At 38.9% G+C, this 21,886-nt stretch overlaps 1 protein-coding gene and 1 pseudogene across 13 annotated transcripts in view; one reads left to right on the top strand and one right to left on the bottom strand.

Annotated features, from left to right (window-relative positions):
• LOC110345474 (uncharacterized) overlaps window positions 1-21,886 on the bottom strand; it is a 793,246-nt gene that overhangs the window by 679,805 nt on the left and 91,555 nt on the right. The window lies entirely within an intron of this gene.
• On the top strand, window positions 15,821-17,322 carry LOC101697953 (putative ATP-dependent RNA helicase DDX41 pseudogene; annotated as a pseudogene).

Here is a 21,886-nt window from a genome sequence, read left to right as displayed (position 1 = left end):
CAGAGACTACAGCTTTTTAATAGGAAAGTTGTGGTGTGTTCTTAGGATACCATGCAGTTGCCTGTGTGATTAGTGCCTAGGGGCCTCCATTTAGCAGAAATGGGAATGACAGTGATACGATGTCTGGAGTGGTTGGACAGTAGGGGAGGGATAAGGAACAGTGAGATTTCTACCTTTTCATTCTTATCCTATTGTGGCATATATGAATTCTCAAGCATTATCTGAATAAATTTTCTATCCTTGGAAAGGTAGATTTAGCTTCTCAAATTGTTTATCTCCAGGAGGCTGCCAGCCCTGCCTCTTATTTTAATTCTGATCATTGGGGCCAGCCTAGGGGAAATTCCTGTATTTTTTACCCCCCAGGGGGGTAGTTGGGAGTGTGTCTACAGGCCACTAAAGAATAGGACTGGTTGGGACCAAAATAATGGGGAAATCGTGCTTGGAAAGGAAGCTTTTGGGAGGTGATGGATTATTTTGCACCAGGTATAGGAGGAAATGATAAGACCTCTAGTAAACATGTGAATGGTTATTTCCTTGAACAGGAAGCACTTAGGGGTCATGGGAATTCCTGGTCTTGTGTCCTGGTTTTGCCCTTTCCTTTATCCTTTCTGAAAGTTGAAATATATTCACATTTTTTTAAACCTTGAAGCTTTAACAAATTCAGATTCTTAGGGCCAGGTGTTGTGGCACACACCTGTAATCCCAGCACTTGGGAGGCAGAGGCAGGAGGATCTCCATGAGTTTGAGGCCAGCCTGGACTACATAGCAAATTTTGAGGCCAGTTTGGACTACATAGTGAGACCCTGTCTCAAAAAACCAAAAAATAATAATAATGCCAGTCTTAGCCATCTCTCATGTTCTTCATGCTACTCTCACCTCCCAAAGACTAGTCTCTAGATAAGTCACAGACGTGACCTCTTGAACATTTTATATGTCAGCCACTGGATTCTGTGACATCATGAATCAATGCTTTTCGCAAACAAATCAGCTCTTCGAGGTCTTGATTCTCATTCCTCCCCTCCATCCATGCCTGTTTCTGCTGCTCTGACCCCTTCTTTTGATCAGAAAACTCTTAGGTTGATCTTTGGTGATGGATTAGGGACAGTTACATTGGAAGCTTTTCTTATGATCTTGACTGTGGGGTATGGGGTTTTTTGCTTTTGTTTTTTCCAAGTTTCCAGTGAAATCCCACACCAATGCTTGCTTGGGTTTATAATGTGACCTAGACCAATGTGGTTTTTTGCTTGGGGGAGGAAGTATGATTTTTAGCTTCCCTTGAAAGAAAAAATGATAAAAGATCTATTTAACAAGGCCCTGGTTTTTCTTGCAACACAATAGCTTCACTTTTATATGCACCTTTGTCTCAGGGGTCAGCCTGGTAGATGGACTCTGTTCCCACTGTAGGCAGCACTGGTGCTGCCCACAGGTATAGCTTGGTCTTTCTATTTACAAGTCCTCCCATTGGTCCCAGGGTAGAGTCTCTCTGGTTTGCAGGGGGTGGGTGTATGAGAGCTGCAGCAGTGGGCATAATGAGCCATTTATCCAGTGGACTAAAGGTATACCCAGAGAATTACCCTTAATTGGTGGGGTTGGCTAGTAGCTAGGCAGTGGGCTTTCAGACATACCCTGAGTTGAATGGGTTTGCTTTTTAAACCATTGGCTGTAGATAATGAAAAGGTACAGTTTGCCCTCATGTCTTCTCTCCTTCCAAATAGTTGCATCAAAAAAGCTATTTTGTCCCACTCCCCCTTCCTTGACCCCACTAAACAGAAACAGGGATTGATTTATGTCCCACTCCTGAATACATGTAAAATTTGTACAAAAAATATCTTCTATGAAAATGATTTGTAATCTGTAGACTTAACTACCTGGGAGATGTCTTGAGATGTAAAATCCCATCGTTTGGGTTGTGGGGTTTTTGTTTTGTTTTCTCCAAATAAATCTGATGTTTAAAATTCAAAATAAAAAAGAAATTGATAAATGAGATTCCATCAAAATTTATAACTTTAAATGACATAGTTAAGAAAATGAAAAGTGGGCTAGGGACTTAGCTCAGTGGTTCCACTGCCTGCCTTGCAAGTGCAAGGACCCAAGTTCAATCCCCGGTACCAAAAAACAAAAACAAAAAAAACAAAAAAAAGAAAATGAAAAGTAGTCCTTAAACAGACCATATTTATAATACATATAACCTAAGACCAGAATATATATAGAACTCTTACAGCTCATTAATAAACAACCCAATTAAAAAGTAGACATAGGAAGATGATAAATAGCCAAGTACAGATATGTATTGACTTATCATTGTCACGACATTTTCTTTTTGTTGGTTTCTCCCCCTTTGTGTTTAATTTCTTGTCACATCCAACAGATTCATTCTGCTGGGCTTCCTGGGGTTGTGATCCTCATTGTCTTTTCCTAGGGTATTGTCTAAAATTGTTTGGAATGCTAGTTTGGTATACATGAAGTTCCTGAGGTGCTCTTTCTCATGAAAGTATCTTATTTCTCTATCAATTTTGAAAGATAGTTTTGCAGGGTACATCAATCTGGGTTGGAGGTTGTTTTCCTTTAGGGCTTGAAATACATCACTCCAAGCTCTTCTGGCCTTGAGAGTTTGCATTGAGAAGTCTGCTGTGATTCTGATGGGCTTTCCTTTGTATGTGATTTGTTTCTTTTCTCTCACTGCTTGTAGAATTTTGTTCTTCTGTTGGGTTTCTGGATTCTTAACAATTATATGCCTATGTGTAGATTTTTTTTGATCAAGGCTAGTTGAAGTCCTATATGCCTCCCTTATCTGAATGTCAAGTTCTTTTTCCCTGCTTGGAAAGCTTTCTGCCATCACTTCTGTGAAGAGTTTTTTAATGTCATCTGCACTCTCTCCTGTTTCTTCATTGACTCCAGTCAGCCTTATGTTATTCTTCTTTGCATCATCTAGTAGCTGCTGGATTGATTTCTTGTGGTCCTTACTATTTTAAAGCAATTTTTATTTTCCTGGTAACTAATACCAATCTTATCTTCTGTGTCTGAAATTCTGTCCTTGATTGGCTCATTCTGCTGCATAAGCTTTCAATGGAGTTTTTAATCTCCTGGAAATCTGTTTGTGTCTGTTTTATGGATTCCATTTGTTTCCCATGTTGGGATTCTATCATATTCCTCCATTCCTCTATTTTTTTATCTGTGTCTTCTCTAGATTTATTAATCATGTCTTGCACTATGGGCACAATCTCTGCTGTTATCTGAGAAATTATTTCTGGTTTTATTTTTTCCAGATCCTCTTTTTTGCCAGTTCAGGGAGTCCAGGTGGTTGCATATCAGAGTGTTCCATCTCATTTCCCTTTGGGGTTGCTTTTGGTGATCTGGAAGTCTGTTTTTGGGACTTGTTTACGTGTCTTCTCATTTTGATGGGGGAAGGGGGGTGTTGCTGGCACCCACGCGGCTCACCTCCTGTGTGCTGGAGGAGGGGGTGATACTTCTGCCCAGAAGCCTCCTCTTGGGGACTAACTCCTTTTTTCATAATCCTTGGGACCACTCATTTCAATCCTGTGAGCTTCATTTCACGTCATATGTAAAAACAGAAACAATACTGGCTTCCTCGTGAGGCTCTTCTAAAAAGTTAAAACTATTCTAATAAAAAGTGGTTTGTAGGGAGGCTGAGGCAGGAAGATCACTTGAGCCCAGTAGTTCTAGGCCAGTCTGGAGAATATAGCAAGACCTCATCTCAAAAGAAGACAAAGAAGGAGAAGGAAAAGAAGAAGAAGAAGTGTGTAAATGAAAAATGATAGTATTAAACTATATAATAAAATGATTGTGTGACCTTCGTACAGTTTTCATAACAAAGACTTTGGAGGGAATGATACCCTATGTATTTTAGTGGAATTTATCTTGTTCAGCTTTTTTTCTTTTGCTTTTGCTTTTTTTTTTGGTATGGGATGAGGACTAAATTAGTGTAACCTCAGGGTTTCTCTGGCTTTGCCATTCACACAGTTGGCACACAGTATGGGCTCGGCATAGCAAGGATCTTTTCATCTACCTGCTGAGGTCATGCTGCAGCCCTTACTGGCACAGCTACAAGCCACTCAGGCATCTCAGCTGGTGGAGCACCTCAGAGACCTAAATGCTACACAAAATAGTCATCATCCATGCAACAAGAGCGACCAGCAATAGGTCACACTCCAGTAGCCCTCAACTTGGAGTCTTGTCCTACCCAGATCCCAGGTAGACTCTTTCCTCCTGCAAATATCCTCCATCACACTCTGCTCTAGGTGAGACAGGCAGAACACTGGGTGCATCAGTCCGGAAAGCAGCTCCCATCTATTCTACACACATGCAGTAGGCAACAGCCACCTCTGCATTTCCTTTGCACTTGAACCATTTTTACAACTGCTTTCCCTTTCCATCAATTTCATCCCCTTTCCAAACAATTCAGCTGTGTATGTGGCTTCATTGGAAAATGAGTGGTATCCCCAAATCTCACTAAATGGTTAGTGGTTTCAGCTCTAAGAATCAAAAGGTAAAATCCTATCTCCATCACCTGGCAACACACTAGCCACCCAGAATCCCTTGGGAAAAGCACAGCTTTCTAGATAGTCATGGGTTATATTCTTCTAAGAACCAAAATTTTCATGACATTCACAGTTTTGAATGGAAATCTTTCTCCACTAGAGCTGTGTGCTCTGCTTTCTTAAACAGATACACTGAACTTTACATCTTGATGACTCATCCTTGGGAAGGCTTTCATATTTTGCTTTCTTCCCTAGCTGACTGATTGCTCCAAATTTTCAAATATTTTTGAATTCTGTTCTATAACCTCAATTAGAGGATAAGGAAGACCACCAGAATACATGATGGAAAGTTGGAAAAGTTCATTTGGAGCTAATACAATAGAGAGAAAGTGGATTCCAGACATAAGAGTGGCCATAATGTAAAAAAGAGCAACAAAGGTGAGTTTACATGACCACTGTTGATCTGCCTCCTCCCTTCCCACTCTAGGGGTTTCATTAGCCAGAACATACATACCTCGGGCAGCAAGAGCCTCAAGAATCTCTCTTAAGTGAAATTAAAAGGAGATTCTGGGACCCTGACCACACAAGGCTATCTAGTGCCAATCAAGGCTTAGGGCTACACCCACAGAAATTAAACAAAAGTAGACACAGAACATAGTTCAACTCCAAATCATTATCCACAGCTCCTTAGAACACCATCAACCATGTCAGAAGATCAGACAACTCTTTTCTCAAGTACCATTGAAAAGACTCTTACTGACATGAGGAGTCTCCCATCAAATGGGTCTCCTGTTGGGTCAGGGATCTGGCTCAGTGGCACTGTGCCTGCCTCTCAAGTGCAAGGTCCTGAGTAAGTTCAATCCCTGATACCAAAAAAAAAAAATAGGTCTCCTGCTGCAGTGATCCAGAGAAGCCCAGCATTCAACAGGCTTTACCCAAGTGCTTCTTAGTGCCTCACTCTTAACATGAATGGGCAGCCTAGTCTGCAGTCTTCTGAAAAAGCACCTAACATGAGAAGGAAGCAACCAGGATGAAAATGAGGTGATGCACCGGGTAGGGAGCATAAATACCATTTAATATGTTCCAGGAGACTTTATCAAAACACTGTGTTTTAAAATAAGACTAGAGGGGGCTGGGGACTTAGCACAGTGGTGCCACACCTGCCTCGCAAGCTCAAGGTCCTGAGTTCCATCTCTGGTACCTAAATAAATAAATAAGACTAGAAAGCTACAAAAAAGCAAAAGATTAAGAAAAATTTCCTGAAAATCAAAACTAAAAGAATCAAAAGAAAAAAATCAGTACAATATTTGGAAGATAAAGTCAAGGAACTCTTTCAGAAATAAAGAAATAAAGGCAAAGGGGAAGGAAGTGGGAGGGCTAGGGGAAAGGATAGAAGGGAATGGGATTAATATGAGAAAATGGAAAAATAGGAACAAAATCTTTGTAAATAGGGAGGAATGGAGGGGTTGAAGGGAGGGCTGGGCAAGGGTGAAAAATAAGAACCAAGAGAGACTATGTAAAGGTGCAAATTTCCAATGATGAATGTCATTATAGGGCTTGAGATTTAGCTCAGTGGCTCAGCTGCCTGCCTCGCAAGCACAAGGACCTGAGTTTGATCCCTGGTACCAAAAAGAAAAGAAAAAAGAAATAGTGGAATGTCATTATATTGTATACTTAAAATGTACCACTGATTAGAATGAATAATCAATAATGCAAAATTGGAAGAAAAGGTCCAAAGGGATAGGTGTAGCGGGAGGGGCAGGGGAAAGGAAAGAAGGGAAAGGAAAAATGATGAGAATTGGAAAAAATGGAAATAAAGTCTTTGTAAATAGGGAAGGGTAGAGGGCATGAAGAGAGGGCTAGGAATGGGGAAAAAATAAGAACCAAGATGCATTATGTAAAGGTACAATTCCCAATGAGAAATGTGATTGTGTTGTATACCTAAAATGTACCAATAAAAGAATTAAAGAAAAAAAAAACCTATTGGAGAGAAAAGATGAATAACCTAAAACAGTGACAGTTGTATTGACAGGAGATTCTATATTAACAAAAGTAGGTATCAGAAGTTAATGAAATAACATCTCAGCCGGGAGTGATAGTGCATCCCTCCCCACTCTGCAAGTTGGAAGCAGGAGGATTGTGGAGAGTTTGAGGCCAGCCTGGGCTACATAGTGAGTTCAAGGCCAGCCACTATGTAGTGAGACCCTTTCTTGAAAAATAAACAAACAAACAAATAAGAAATGACATCTCACAAGTGCAGACATGTGGTCATCTAACATGTTAAACTGAGGGGGAACATCAGTGAGAAGCACACAAAATATCTCTATTATCTTTGCTACCATTGTTGTTAAGTCTAAAGTAATTTCCCTAAAAAGGTTATTTTTTTAATGTACTGAAAAAAACAAAACACCATTATGCTAGAATTTTATAGCTAATCAATCCATCTGCCGAAAGATATACACCATCATGAAATGCACTACACATAACGAAAAGTTGTAGGATTACAAAAAGCCTAGAAATTGACGAATTTCCTTTGTCTCCCTTTCTTTCTTCCTTCCCACCTTCCCTCCCTCCCTCCTTCTTTTGTGAATAATTCAGTCCAAACCCATAAAGTGGATCCAAGCAAGGTAGGAGTGTGGGCAGTGGGGAAGGTAGCGGCAGCTGCAGCAGCTCATTATGGGCCCTACGTTTGCTTGGGCACCATGAGATCATCCATAAAGCCCAGTAATATTCTCCAAGCAAAAGGCAGGGGTGTCAGTTCAGGAGAGAGGTGGGCACAGCCTGGCACAAACCTCAACTAGAATGAGGAGATCATCTGAGCCAAGGTCATGGAAGAGTGTTGGTAGAGAAAGACTGGCTATAATGAATAAATACATGGAGAATAATAGAGACCAGGTTTTTTACTTCAGAGAAAAGAGTTGTAAATAAAAGAAAAAAACTAGGTTGAACTAGGTTGAACTCTATGATCTTGGCTTGGAATTGAAACTATTGGTGTGAATTTGTGCTTTCCAATGGGCAGGGGTTGTACATACCTAGGTCTGTCCACTGAAAGGGCCTGGGAGCACCAACACCTGAAAGGACTCAAAACATTTAGTGGCTCTGTTTTGGGGGGGTTTCTTTCTTTTTTCTTTTCTTCTCTTTTCTTTTGTGCTGAGGATGGAACCCAGGGCCTCACACAGACTAAGCATGTGCACTACCACTAGGCTACATCCCTACCCCAAATCATGGTTTCTGGATAATACTCAATAAAAGGAACCAAGGCTTGTTGAAAAAATACCTATTTATGGGCTGGGGATTTAGCTCAGTGGTTCTGACACCTGCCTTGCAAGTGCAAGGTCTCAAGTTTGATCCCTGGTACCAAAAAAAAAAAAAAAAACCTATTTCCAGGGCTGGAAAGGCTAATAGTCACTTCAATAAATGATGACAGGAGAACTAGGTATCTAACTTGGAAAAGAATGAAACTGGACCCTTACCTCAAACCACACACACCCACACATGCACAAAATAGATCAAAGACCAAAATGTCTAAGCTAAACTATAATTCTCAGAAGAAAACATGAGAATAGATTTTCATATCCTATGACTTGTCAATGATCTCTTAGGTATGACATCAAAAGCAAAGCAAGTAAATTAGACTTTGTCAAAATTAAAAACATTTTGTGTATCAAAGAGAGTATCAACAATGAAAATACAAATTGCATAATGAGACAAAATATTTGCAATTTATATATCTGATAAGGTTATAGTGTCCAGAAAATATAAAGAACTACAACTCAGCAACAAAAGACAAACAACCTAACTAAAAATGAGTTGAACATTTATTCCTCCAAAGAAAATATAGAAATGGAAAAAAATGAACATGAAAAGATGTTCAATGTATGATTCGTTAGGAAATGCAAATCAAAAAGTACAATGAGGGCCAGGGATTTAGCTCAGTGTTTCCGGTGCCTGCCTCGAAAGCACAAGGTCCCAAGTTCGATCTCTGGTACCAAAAAACAAAACAAAACAAAAAAAAGTATAAGATATCACTTCACACTCACCAGGATGGCTATGATATCACCAGGGAAAACAAAATATTGGCAAGGATATGAAAAAATTGAAAGCAGGGTCAGGATCAGTGGTTTTGCCACCTGCTGCACAAGTACAAGGATCCAAGTTTGATCCCCAGTACCAAAAAAAAAAAAAAAAAGAAAGAAAGAAAGAAAAAATTGAAAGCTTCGTATATTACTGGTGAGATACGAAATCATGCAGTGTCTGTGGAAACCAGTACAGAAGATGGTCAACATGTTAAACACAGAATTACCTATGATCCAGCAATTTCAGTGCTATGCATATGCTAAAAGAATTGCAAACAAGTGTTCAAATAAAAATCCATATATTAATTTTCATGGTAGCAGTATTTACAACAGCCAAAAGGTATAAACAATCCAAACACCGGGCATGGGATTTAGCCCAGTGCCCACCTGCCTCGAAAGCAAAAGGTCCTGAGTTCAATCCCTGGTACCAAAAAAAAAAAAACCAAATATCAACAGATGAAATGGATAAATAAAATGTGATATGTCCACACAATGGAACATTACCCAACTACAAAAGGAAATAATACTGACTCATAATACAACACAGATGAACCTGGAATGAAAAATACTAAGACACAAAAGACCATGTATTGTCAACTTTATTTATATAAAATTTGGATTAAGCAAATCCATTGAGCAGAAAGTAGATTTTTCATTGCCAGGAGGGAGGAATGGAGAATGAATGCTTAATGTGTTTAGGGCTTCTATTTGAGGTGATAAAAAAAAAAAATTCTGGAACTAGATAATGATGGCTACAAAATTAGTGCCACTTGATACTCTTAAGTGAAATAAATAGGACACACATGTATAAATACAGAATAGTTTCTCTGGTGTGAGAAACTGAAAGTGTAAATGAGAACTAAAATGTGAAATAGGAAGAAAAGGGGCAAAGGGAAAGGAAGTGGGAGGGGTAGGGGAAAGGAAAGAAGGGAATGGAATTAATATGAGAAAATGGAAAAATAGGAACAAAATCTTTGTAAATCAGGAGGAATGGAGGGGTTGAAGGGAGGGCTGGGCAAGGGTAAAAAATAAAAACCAAGAGAGGTTATGTAAAGGTGCAAATTTCCAATGATTAATGTCATTATATTGCATACCTAAAATGTACCAATGATTAGAAAGAATACTCAATAAGGCAAAATAGGAAGAAAAGGTCCAAAGGGGTAGGGGTAGTGGGAGGGACAGGGGAAAGGAAAGAAGGGAAAGGAAAAATGCTGAGAAATGGAAAAAATGGAAATAAAGTCTTTGTAAATAGGGAAGGGTGGAGGAGGTGAAGGGAGGGCTAGGAATGGGGAAAAAATAAGAACCAAAGACCCAGAAGGAAGCTCCCCCACCGCCATCCCAGGCTCCTAGGGCAGAAAAGGTGAGCCGTGCAGGAGCCAGAAGCAACCCTGCCCCCCCTGAAAATGAGAAGACAAATAAACAAGCCTCAAAAACAGACTTCTGGATCACCTACAGCAACCCTAAAGGGAAACGAGATGGAACAATCTGATACTGAACCACCTGAACTCTCTGAACTGGCAACAAAAGAGGATCTGGGAAAAATGAAATCAGAAACAATTACTCAGATAAGAGCAAAGACTGTGCTCATGGTGCAAGACATGATTAATAAATCTAGAGAGAACACAGATAAAAAAAATAGAGGATCTGAGGAACATGATGGAATCCCAACATAGGAAACAAATAGAATCCATAAAACAGATGCAAACAGATTTCCAGGAGATGAAAAACTCCATCAAAGTCTGCACAGCAAAATGAACCAATGTGAGGATACAATTTCAGATATAGAAGAAAAGATTGCGATTAGGGACCAGGAGAAGAAAAGTTGCTTTAAAATTGTAAAGGAACATGAGAAATCAATCCAGCAGCTGGTAGACAACACAAAGAAGAATAACATAAGACTCATTGGAGTCAATGAAGAAAGAGGAGAGAGTGCAGATGACATAAAAAAACTGTTCACAGAAGTGATGGCAGAAAACTTCCCAAGGAGGGGAGAAGAACTTGACATACAGATAAGGGAGGTATATAGGACTTCAACTAGCCTTGATCAAAAAAAATCTACACATAGGCATATAATAGTAAGGATTCCAGAAATCCAACAGAAGAACAAAATTCTACAAACAGTGAGAGAAAAGAAACAAATCACATACAAAGGAAAGCCCATCAGAATCACAGCAGACTTCTCAATGCAAACCCTCGAGGCAAGAAGAGCCTGGAGTGATGTATTTCAAGCCCTAAAGGAAAACAGCCTCCAACCCAGATTGATGTACCCTGCAAAACTATCTTTCAAAATTGATGGAGAAATAAGATACTTTCATGAGAAAGAGCACCTCAGGAACTTCATGAATATCAAACTGGCACTCCAAAAAATTTTAGACAATACCCTAGGAAAAGAAAATGAGGATCACAACCCCAGGAAACCCAGAAGAATGAATCCATTGGGCGTGACAAATTAAACGCAAAGGGGGAGAATCCAACAAAAAGAAAAAGTCATGACAAGGCTTTTAAAACTTTTAACTTCATCTCCCTAATGAGTGGATAATTCAATCTTGTTATTGTACTGATTAGTATTTTTCTGATTCTAGAGTTGCACACCTTTCCTTGTGCTGTACTGGCTATTTATCATCTTCATATGTCTACTTTTTAATTGGGTTGTCTATTAATGAGCTCTAAGAATTCTTTATATATTCTGCTCATAGGTTATATGCATTGTAAATATGGTCAGTTTAAGGACTACTTTTCATTTTAATGATGTCATTTAAAGTTCTAAATTTTGATGGAATCTCATTTATCAATTTGTTTCTTTTATACATCATGTCTTTTGTATCCTAGGTAGTTCTTGCCCACCCTGAATTCATAAACATTTTCCTTTATAATTTCTTCTTAAAGCTTTAGACTTTTAGGCTTTCATATTTAGGTTCATAGATCCTTTCAAGTTATTTTCATGTATGGAAATAAAGGGTTGTGGTTAATTTTTATATACGGATACCAGGTGTTCTAGTGCCATTTGCTGAAAACACTGTCTCTTCCTTGGCTGTTGAATTGAGTTTACATTCTATAAAATGCTAATGTTAAATAATCTTTCAAAACTCAGTGGACTATATATGTGTGGTTCTATTTCTAGATTCTCTATTTTATTCCAATGATATGTCTTTCCTTACACCAACACTGCCTTGATTACTGTAGCATTAGAAGAAGTCTTAAAATTAGGTACTAAACATCTTCCAACACTGATTGTTGTCTTTTTTTTTAACTTTTCTAGGTCCTTTGTACTCCTACATAACTTTTAAATTTCAATATCCAATTTTTCATTTATAGCAAGTATACACAGACCTGAATTTTTATATATACCTTGTGTTTTCTAATCCTGCTAAATTCAAGTACAAGTTCTAGGGGCTCCTAGAGATTTCTTAGTATTTTCTCTGTGGATGATCATTTCATCTACATATAAAGATTTTGCTTCTACCTTGCCAATCCTATCCTAATTGTGTCATTTGATTGCCAGACTATTTTGGTGGGGCCTAGGTTTCAAAATTTAATGGACAGATAAAGAGTAAGCATATCTGCCCTTGTTCCCCACCTTAAGGAGAAAGCATTGTATCTTCTCCATTTATATAAGGGATTCTCATTGGAAGTATGGAGTACATGTCTTTAATCTGTTGAGAAGGTTCTGTTCTACTTCTAGTCTCCTGATAGCTTTTACCATGAACAGCTGTAGAATTTGGTCCAATACTTTTTCTCCAACTAGTGACAGGTTCATATGGCTTTTTCCTTTCCTCTGTTAAAAGGATGACTTTTGGGGGTGGATCTTCCAGTGCTGAACCAACACTGCCATCCCTATAATAAAACCACTTTCTACATACTGCCAGATCTGACTTCTAATAGTTTGTTTTGTTAAACAAATTTCTATCTATGTTCATACTTTTTTCTTCTAGTATCTTTTTCTAGTTTTAGGATTAGCACAATGTTGAGTTCCTAAAATGAGGGGAGAAGTGTTCCTTCTTTCTTCTACTTTAATTGTTTGATATAATTTATCAGTTAAAATGTATATGAGCCTGCTGTTGTCATATAGGTAGGTTTTCAAGCTAGGAATATACTTTCTTTAATAGGTGCTATTCAAATTTTATATTTCCTCCAGAGTTAGTTTCATTAATTTGTCTTCCAAGGTACTTCTTAGAAGTTGTCAAATTTATTTCAAAACAGATTTTTGTAATATGCTTTCTATATCCTTTTAAATTCTGTAAAATCTGTGGTAATGTCTCCTAGATCTTGATATTGTAATTTTAAAAATGTATAATTGATATTGTGTAACAGGAAGAAAAGGTCTAAAGGTGCAGGGGAAGTGGGAGGGATAGGGGAAAGAAAAAAAGGGAAAAGAAAAAATATGAGCAAAGGAAAAAAATGGAAAGAATGTCTTTGCAAATAGGGAAGGGTGGAGGGGGTGAAGGGAGGGCAGGGGAAGGGGAAAAAATAAAAGAACCAAGATACTCATGTAATGGTACAAGATCCCAGTGATGTTTGTAACTGTATTTTATACCTAAAATGTACCAATAAACTTAATGGGAAAAAAAAAAGAACCAAGATGCATCATGTAATGGTACAAGTTCCCAATGAGAAATGTAATTGTGTTGTATACCTAAAATGTACCAATAAAAGAATTTAAGGAAGAAAAAAAATTAGTGTCACTAAGTTACACACTCAAAAATGATTACATTTTATGTTTTTTATATATATAGTATATATTCTCATTTTAATAATTAAATGGAAAAATAAAATTACAAAGACATATTAAAAACACAGGAACTAATTGGAAGAACCTCTCATTTTCCTATCTGGGACAAATTAAATATCAAAATAAGTAAAAATCAACATATATATTACAACATATTTTCCTATCTGGGACAAATTGAATATTAAAATAAGTAACAATCAATGTATATTACTATCAATTACATTCCAACTCACTGAATAAATAAAAATCTGAGTCCAAACCAATATAACAGTCCAAGTGGGGAAGAAGAAAACTTTCCCTCATAGTAAAATTCCAACTAATCCTTGGAGAAGAAATAATGAGATTCTTAAATTGCCATTTGATAAATATAATAAAAATTAATTCAACTAAGTATCAATAAATAATAGTCAATAAAAGTTTGGTGAGGAAAGAAATATACACATAGGCTCAAAATACTTCCCCATAAAACACTTAAAAATGACTAAATGAAAAATAATAACTTTCTAATGTAAAAATGTGGTAGATACTACCTTAATCAAGTGATCAAAGTTAACATCACTGGTAACTAGACAAACAAAAATCAGGTTTTGATAGGACACAATGTGAGCCCAGTATCTCTGTAATTGATGAGATGTATGAACTTGGCCAATACCTTACCTCTTTAGACCTCTGTTCCCTCAGCTGAAGAAGAAAAAGAAGCCAAATAGATAATACCTAATTTCCATTCCAGCTCTAAATTTCTACTATTCTAGTACTTATTAAACTCATCTAAATATAGTTCATGTTCAGAACTTGGCAGGAGGAGGTAGAAGCTTTTCTTTCAGTTTAAATGGCTGATGTTCTTATATAAGCAAACCAGAGAAAAAGTGTACAAAATGACATATAGAGTAAAACTTTTGAACCTGTACTAATTTCATAGGGACTACTGGAAAAGTCAAAATGTGAGAGTTTCTAAAGCAATAATAATCATTCCTTTCAAGGAAATATCTGAGTTCAAACTAGGGTAGAAAAACGATTATATGGAAATGAGTGCTTATATAAATAAGTGCTTGCAAGGTTATTTCCGCCCCCTGAGGAAAGTGAGCATGGCTGCTCCATCTCAGGAAAACCATTCAGAAGCTTAGCCAAGTCCCTGGGGTGTGGAGGAAGCTCCAGGGTTTCAAGCAAGGCACTCACACATGCCAGCTACTAAGAGCATTGTCAACACTGGACAGAAATCTCTACTTGGCAGAAAGTCACTGCTTTCTGAAGGGTGAGATTAATGTCATTTAGTTAAGCAGGAAAGGATGATTCTGTAAAATAAGTCAAGGCCTCACTGGGCAATTCACGTGATCAGCAACCTCATAAATGCAGTCCTATCGATAGTCACCTGGCCAAACATCAAAAATTAAGTCTGAACTGACCTTATTATCCCATTCGGCTTCAGCTGTTAGTTTTTATGCAAACAGAAATACATTAATTGCTTAATTAATAATCTAAGATTGGAAGAGCAAATTCATTATATTTTTTACTGAATTTGTATTATGCCATCAATATATAAACAAAGTATATAAATTCACTGTCAGAATTGCTAATGGTCCTGGTAAAGAATGAGTTACTAGTTGATGATTTCTTTTTAAATTATTCTTCCTTATATAAACTAATTATAATGTCCTTGAATCATATGATCCTCCTTCCTCAACACTGATACCTAGTCAATCACAAAACCCTGCCGACTCTTCAATTTCAATCCAACCCTTCACTCCCACAGACATGCTTTTAGGCCAGGCCCTCATCACACCATCAGTGGCTTAACATAAAAGACTTCTACATAGAGCATCTAGTATGGCTTGCCAGGTCTTTCAAAATCTACTAATTAGGTTACCCAGCTCCAGGACCCTGCTCCTCAGAGTGGCTTTGTACTACTTCCTTCTGCAAATAAACTTACTTTTACTTTGCATTATGTCATACTCTTCTTCTTCTTCTTCTTCTTCTTCTTTTTATGGTGAAGAGAAAGACCAGCCAGAGAGGCCTGGAGTGTGGGGTGAAGGCTACCCCTTAAGGCCCCTACAACTCCACCCACTTGAGCCCCGGGGGTACCCTAGGGCTACCCCTCCCTAATCACTCCACCCAGTTGAGCACCACACTAGGAGCATTTTATATAACCCTAACCCTAAGCACATTTGACCCTCCTTTTCACTCTTACTCTTGAGCCCACAAAGGATGGAGGAGTCAGAACCTGAAGGAAAGTGACTTGCACCGAGGCTGAGTGCAAGGATGATGAAGACTATGTACCCTATGTGCTATTGTGACAGTGCTGGCAACTACTGCTCCAGAAGCTGCTAAACCAAAGACACAAAGAATGGCAGGACAATGACAGTAAACCCCAGGGAGATGAAGACGACATCCCGCTGGGCCCTCAGTCTAATGTCAGCCTCCTGGATCTGCACCAGCACCTCAAAGACAAGCCTGCAGCCCACAAAGAGTCTGTGAAGGAGAAGCAGCTGGAAGAAGAGAAGATTCTGGACAGTGTGGCTGAGGGCTGAGCCCCTATGTCAATGAGAGAAATGGCCAACAGGATCACATACAATGACCCAATCAAAACCACCTGAACACTGTCCCATTATGTCCTGAGCATATCTGAAGAGTGGCAAAAGCACCTGTGGAAGAAGTACCACACCTTGGTGGAAGGAGATGGTATCCCATTACCCATTAAGACATTCAAGGAAATGAAGTTTCCTGTGATCATCCTACAAGGCCTGAAGAGGAAAGGCATCCTCCACCCAACATCCATCCAGATCCAAGACATCCTTGCCATTCTATCTGCCCAGGACATGATTGGCATTGCCTTCACAGGGTCAGATAGATGCTTGTATGTATGCTTCCTGCCATCATGTTTTTCCTGGAATAAGAGAAGCAGCTGCCTTTCTCTAAGCATTAGGGGCCCTGTGGACTCATCATCTGCCCCTCCTAGGAGCTGGCCTGGCCAACCGATGGCATCCTGGAATATTACTGCCACCTGCTGCAGGAGCACAGTTCACCCCTCCTGCACTGTGCTCTCTGCACTGGGGCATGTCCCTCAGAGTGCAGATGGGGACCATCCAACATGGTCCACACATGATGGCACCCACCTCTGGGACCTCATGGATTTGCTACAGAGGAAGATGATCAGCCAAGACATCTGTCATTACCTGGCCCTGGATGAGGCTGACCACATAGTAGACATAGGCTTCAAAGGCGACATCCATACCATCTCCTACTTTAAGACCCAGTGACAGACTCTGCTCTTTAGTGCCATCATGCCAAAGAAGATTCAGAACTTTGCCAAAAGTGCCCTGGTAAAGCCTGTCGCTATCAATGTGGGGTGTGCTGGGGCTGCCAGCCTGGATGTCATACAGGAGATAGAATACATGAAGGAGGAGGCTAAGATAGTGCACCTGCTCAAGGGCCTACAGAACACCCCTCCCACTATGCCCATCTTTGCAGAGAAGAAGGCAGTCATAGATACCATCCACCAGTACCTGCTGCTCAAGGGGGTCAAGGTTATGGCCATTCATGGGGGCAGAGACCAGGAAGAACACACCAAGACCACTGAAGTGTTTCAGGAGGGCAAACAAGATATCCTGTTGGCCACAGACATAGCCTCCAAGTGCCTGGACTTCCCTGCCCTCCAGCACATCATCAATTACAACACGCCCAAGGAAAATGAGAATTACGCACACTGCATCGCCCGTACTGGGCACTTGGGAAACATTGGCATTGCCACCACCTATCAACAAGGCTTGCAATGAGTCTGTGCTGACTGACCTCAAGGCCCTGCTCTTAGAGGTGAAGCAGAAGGTGCCACCAGTGCTGCAAGGACTGCACTGTGGGTACAAGTCCAGGCTGGACATTGGAGGACAGCATGGCTGTGCCTTCCACAGAAGGGGGCCTCAGCCATCAGATCATTGACTGTCCCAAACTCGAGGCCACATAGACCAAGCAGGTTAGCAACATCAGCCACAAAGACTGCCTGGCCCACAGCTCTATGGATTTCTGAGCCACCTGTTTCACTTTCCTCTAAAGGCCAATTAATAAGATGTATGTCCTATGTAAAGTTAATAGGTTACTTTGGTTTATAATTTTTGTATGGTTTTGAATTGTAGTATGGATAAGTAAGCTAATGGGCTATGAATTGTCTTAGTTCCTTGTACTTGGTTATAAGTATGGAATTACTATTTTAATGTTGATTATATAGTGTTTTATGTAGTATAATACCTGTATGATATTTATTACATTGTTAATGAGGCAATGCATTAATGCATGAAGTACATAAGGTAAAGAGTAGTATGGATTAAGTTTGTAAAATGGTACAATGGATGAATATAATGTAGGTAAGGGAATAGTTTAATTAGGATTACATCTTTAAGTGCTGATGGTGGATCTGTAAGCTTCTTGCTTGATTTTGATGTCCTGGGAGATGAATTCTCCATTTTTGGTTTATAAGACTAAAGTAATACTACAAAGACTCATCATGTTAGTAGTTTATTTTCTAGTAAGCTCATTAATGATACAAACATTAAAATAATAGAAAAACGTAAGATCAATGCTAGTTGAGCAGTAATAGTAAATGAGTATTGTACTGGCTGGCCTCCAATCCATGTTAGCACAAGTAAATATGGTACTAGAATTCAGATAGGCATTGACTCAAAGGACAAAATGAGGTGCTCCATTGTTTTGATGAGTGAAAAGTAGGAATGATACCTAACATTAGGATACAAAATATTAGTGCTTGCACCCCTCCAAGTTTACTGGAGATGGAACATAGGATTGCATGTGTGAATATGAAATATTCTGGTTTAATATGTGGAGGAGTGTTAAGCAGGCATGTGGGTATGTAATTATCCAGGTCTCCTTTAAGTCTAGAGAGAATAAAACTAAAATTAGTAAAGTTAACAATGAATCAAACACCTAAGATATATTTAAGTGTATAGTATGGATAAAATAGAATCTTATCTGAGTTGATGTCTGAGGTATTGTTAGATCCAGTTTCATGAAGGAATAAATGAATTATTACTAAAGCTGTGATAATGGTAAAATGAAAAGCAAAAAAAAAATGTGTTAAGGTTGCTTTATCAACTGAAAATCCCCTCAAATTCATTCTGCTAAGTTAGTTTCAATACAAGCCACAGCTGAAAGTAGGCTTGTGATAACTGTAACACTTCAAAAGTCTACCTGGGCAGGGGCTGGGGATTTAGCCCAGTGGTGCCCTTGCCTGCCTCGCAACCACAAGGTCTTGAGTTCGATCCCCAGTACAAAAAAAAAGGCTTTCTGTCCTCATGATGGGAAGCATCCTACAAAAGCTTTGGTTATTACTGCAAAGAGTAAAATTACTCCAATGTTTCGGGTTTCTCACAACATATAAGGTCCACCGTCAAGTTCTCGTCCAACATGTAAATAAATGTAGATAAAAATATTGATGCTCCATTTGCATGTAAATATCAAATAATCTATCTGTAATTAATGCCTGGGCAAAAGTGTGACTGATGAAAAAATCTAATTAGTCTGTTGTGGCAATGATCTTTCTATCTTCATGCCTGACCCAAATTCTTTCTGCTCAAGGGATGTTTAACCACATTCATGTGATAGAAGCAAGATCTGAGATGCTTCCTACAAATCTTTGAGTCCTCACTAATCCAGTCTTTGATACTACTTTTAGTACACAAAGTCCTAACTCACCTACCTGCTCTATTATCCAGACCACATTTATCCATATTTCATTCTTCCATTATAAATAGTTCTATTAAATTATTTGTTTAAAACCCCAATAACCCTCATCTTCAAATGTTTTCAACAATGCTTAGATCTCATTTTCTGGCACACCCTCTCCTGATAGCCCTCTAGAAGATGGAGTACATAGAGTCAGACCTCAGCATTCTTCTCCTTTCTATTTTCAGTCCAGCCCTAGATGATCTCATTCAGTCCCATAAATACCTTTATACTGACAGCTACCAAATTTATATCTCCAGTCTTGTTCTCTTTCACAAGCTCCAGAATCAAACAATCCAAATGCATATTCAGAATCTTTTCTGGGTGTGTCAAACATAGCATGTCCAAAAACTTTCCCATTACAGAAAATGATATCACCATCCCACCTAATTAGTCAAGTCCAAAGGTTTGGATTCACCCTTTACTCTTCCATTCTTTTGTCTCCCAACATCCAGCCCCAAAATATATCCCCTATCTCTCTGAAATCCCAAATTCAACTTCTGGCATCATCTCTAGATTGTTGCCATCTTAGTCCAAGTCACTGACAACTCTCACCTGGATTGTTGGAATAGATTTCTAACTGGCATGAGGTTCTATTCAAAATAACAGAACCACATCAAAAAGCAAATTAGCTTGGCATGACATAAACTTAATGAAACCTGGAAAACTCCACTTTCTTCTTTTTCTTTGTTCTCTCCCCCCGCCCACCCTTTCTTTCTATCTACAAGGGGTGATCAAAATATACAGTGAATGTTAATTTTTAATTATAGTAATTGCCATTAATCCCCATCAAAATATTCCCCTTCACTTTGAACACACTTATCTATCCCATTGTTCTTGTCACTTTCTGAAGCAGTTCTGGGAATTCTCTTTTGTGAATGTGTTTACAAGGTATGATTAAAAATATGGCAAATGCCAAGTGCTATGCAACAGAAAGGCAGTTTCATAAAAATATTACAACTTATACCAATCCACCTTATTCACCAGATCTGGCTCCATGCAACTGCTGGCTCTTACCCAAAGTCAAAATGACTATGAAAGGTAAACATTTTGGATCAGTTCAGGGCATTAAGGCCCCCACACATCATAACTAAAAACACTCAGGAAAGAAGACTTCCAGAACTGCTCCAGAAAGTGCCAAGAACAATGGGATAAGTGAGTTTGAAGTGAGAGGAGTATTTTGAGAAGGATTAATGGCAATGTGCTTGTTATAGTAATAAATTGTCTTTTGGGCTTTTGGGGTTTTTTTAATTATTTATTTAAACATTTATTGTAGAAGCAGGAGGGATCCAAGCCACTGTGTGCTGTTGAGGGACAGCACGGTTTTCTTTCACTGGGCTGATCCCATCCCTGAAGGAGGGGTGGAACTGTGTCCTTTGACGCCTGAGGACCACAGTGACTCTGCAGGGCCCACAAGCTTGATAGGAAGTCATCTCAGATTTATCTTGGTCAATGTAACAAATTATTTTTAGATCCTGAAATTCATAATAAAAAGAATTTACCTACCTCGATTACCAAAAAAAAAGATTCACTGCATTTTAGATCACACCTCATATATCTCCCTCATTCTAATTCCTTTGTCTTTTCTCACTCTTCCCAGTTTCCTCTCACTCTTTCCCCTCATTGTCTTATTGATTCCCTAGGCACATAGTTTAGTAGAAAAATACCAAGCGCTACACTGGGAAGTAAAGGGTTTATTCCTATGGGCTACCATAGTCCAGGAGGATAATTATGACAAAGTCAGTTTATATTTCTAGCCACCAGTTGTCTCATCTATTAAATAAAGAAATTATACTGGATGGTCTCTAAGGCCCCTTAAAGTTCTAGAAATCCATTTAAGGTATTTATTGAGTAAAGTGCTGTGTTCCTTGTTCTTAAAAGTCAGTAAATTCAATATTTTATATTTCCCACGGGGGGAAAGCAAATTTGTTTTTTTTTCACAAGCTCTTCAATTGATCCTTCTCTATCAGGATCAGTAGCTCTCAAGAGAAATAAATGCACCTCTGCCTTGGTATAGTCTGAATGTTCAATACCTCTCTCTAGTTATTTCATTCTATTTGGCCCTTCTTAAGACAAACAGATTCCAAAAAGAGGCCAGTAGGCTGCTTAAGATAAAGAGGTCAATAGATTGATTTATATTAGACACTTACTGTGTTCTAGGACCTATGCTAGAGGTTTTTTCTTCACATTTAATTCTCAAAATAAGTTTACATAAGGTAGATATTATATACACACTTACATCTTACAGACAGGAAACTAAGGGACAGACAGCTTGAACATTTCCCTAAGGCACATAGCTAATGGATATGTTACAGATAAAATAAAATAAGATGCCTTTGACTTGAAAGCTAATACAGTGCAAGATTATACTACCCTCCATCTCTCATGAAATGCTTGACCCCTAAGGACTATCTTTCAGGTCTGTGTCACCTCTTGGACAGTCAAAACATGTGACCTCTGCTGTCCTGTGACTTCTGGTGTCCTGCAGACCACACCCTTGCCCTGCCTGATTCAGCAAGGCCAACTAAACTACAAGGGTTTTGAAAGCAGAGTCTCATAATTTCTTTTTTTGATGTTATTTATTTTGTTTTGTTTTGTTGAGACAGGGTCTCGCTATCTAGTCCAGGCTGGCCTTGAATCAATGTGTGGCCCAGGCTGGCCTCAAACTTGCAGCAAGCCTCCTGCCTCAGTCTCCTGAGTGCTGGGATTATAGGTATGCACCACCACGCCTGGCCACAATTTCTTATGGTATCTGGTACCAGCCATATGGGCACTCAATAAATCCCCTTGAGGGCCAGGGATGTAGCTCAGTGGTGCCACACCTGCCTGGCAAGTGCAAGGTTCTGAGTTTGATC

The sequence above is a fragment of the Heterocephalus glaber genome, unplaced genomic scaffold (assembly GCF_053883595.1).
Source record: "Heterocephalus glaber isolate CG9 unplaced genomic scaffold, H.glaber_assembly_v1.0 deba00001543, whole genome shotgun sequence".
In the NCBI taxonomy this organism is placed as follows: Eukaryota; Metazoa; Chordata; class Mammalia; order Rodentia; family Bathyergidae; genus Heterocephalus; species Heterocephalus glaber.
The sequence above is the reverse complement of the archived record's forward strand: the minus strand, read 5'-3'. Positions and strand labels throughout refer to the sequence as shown.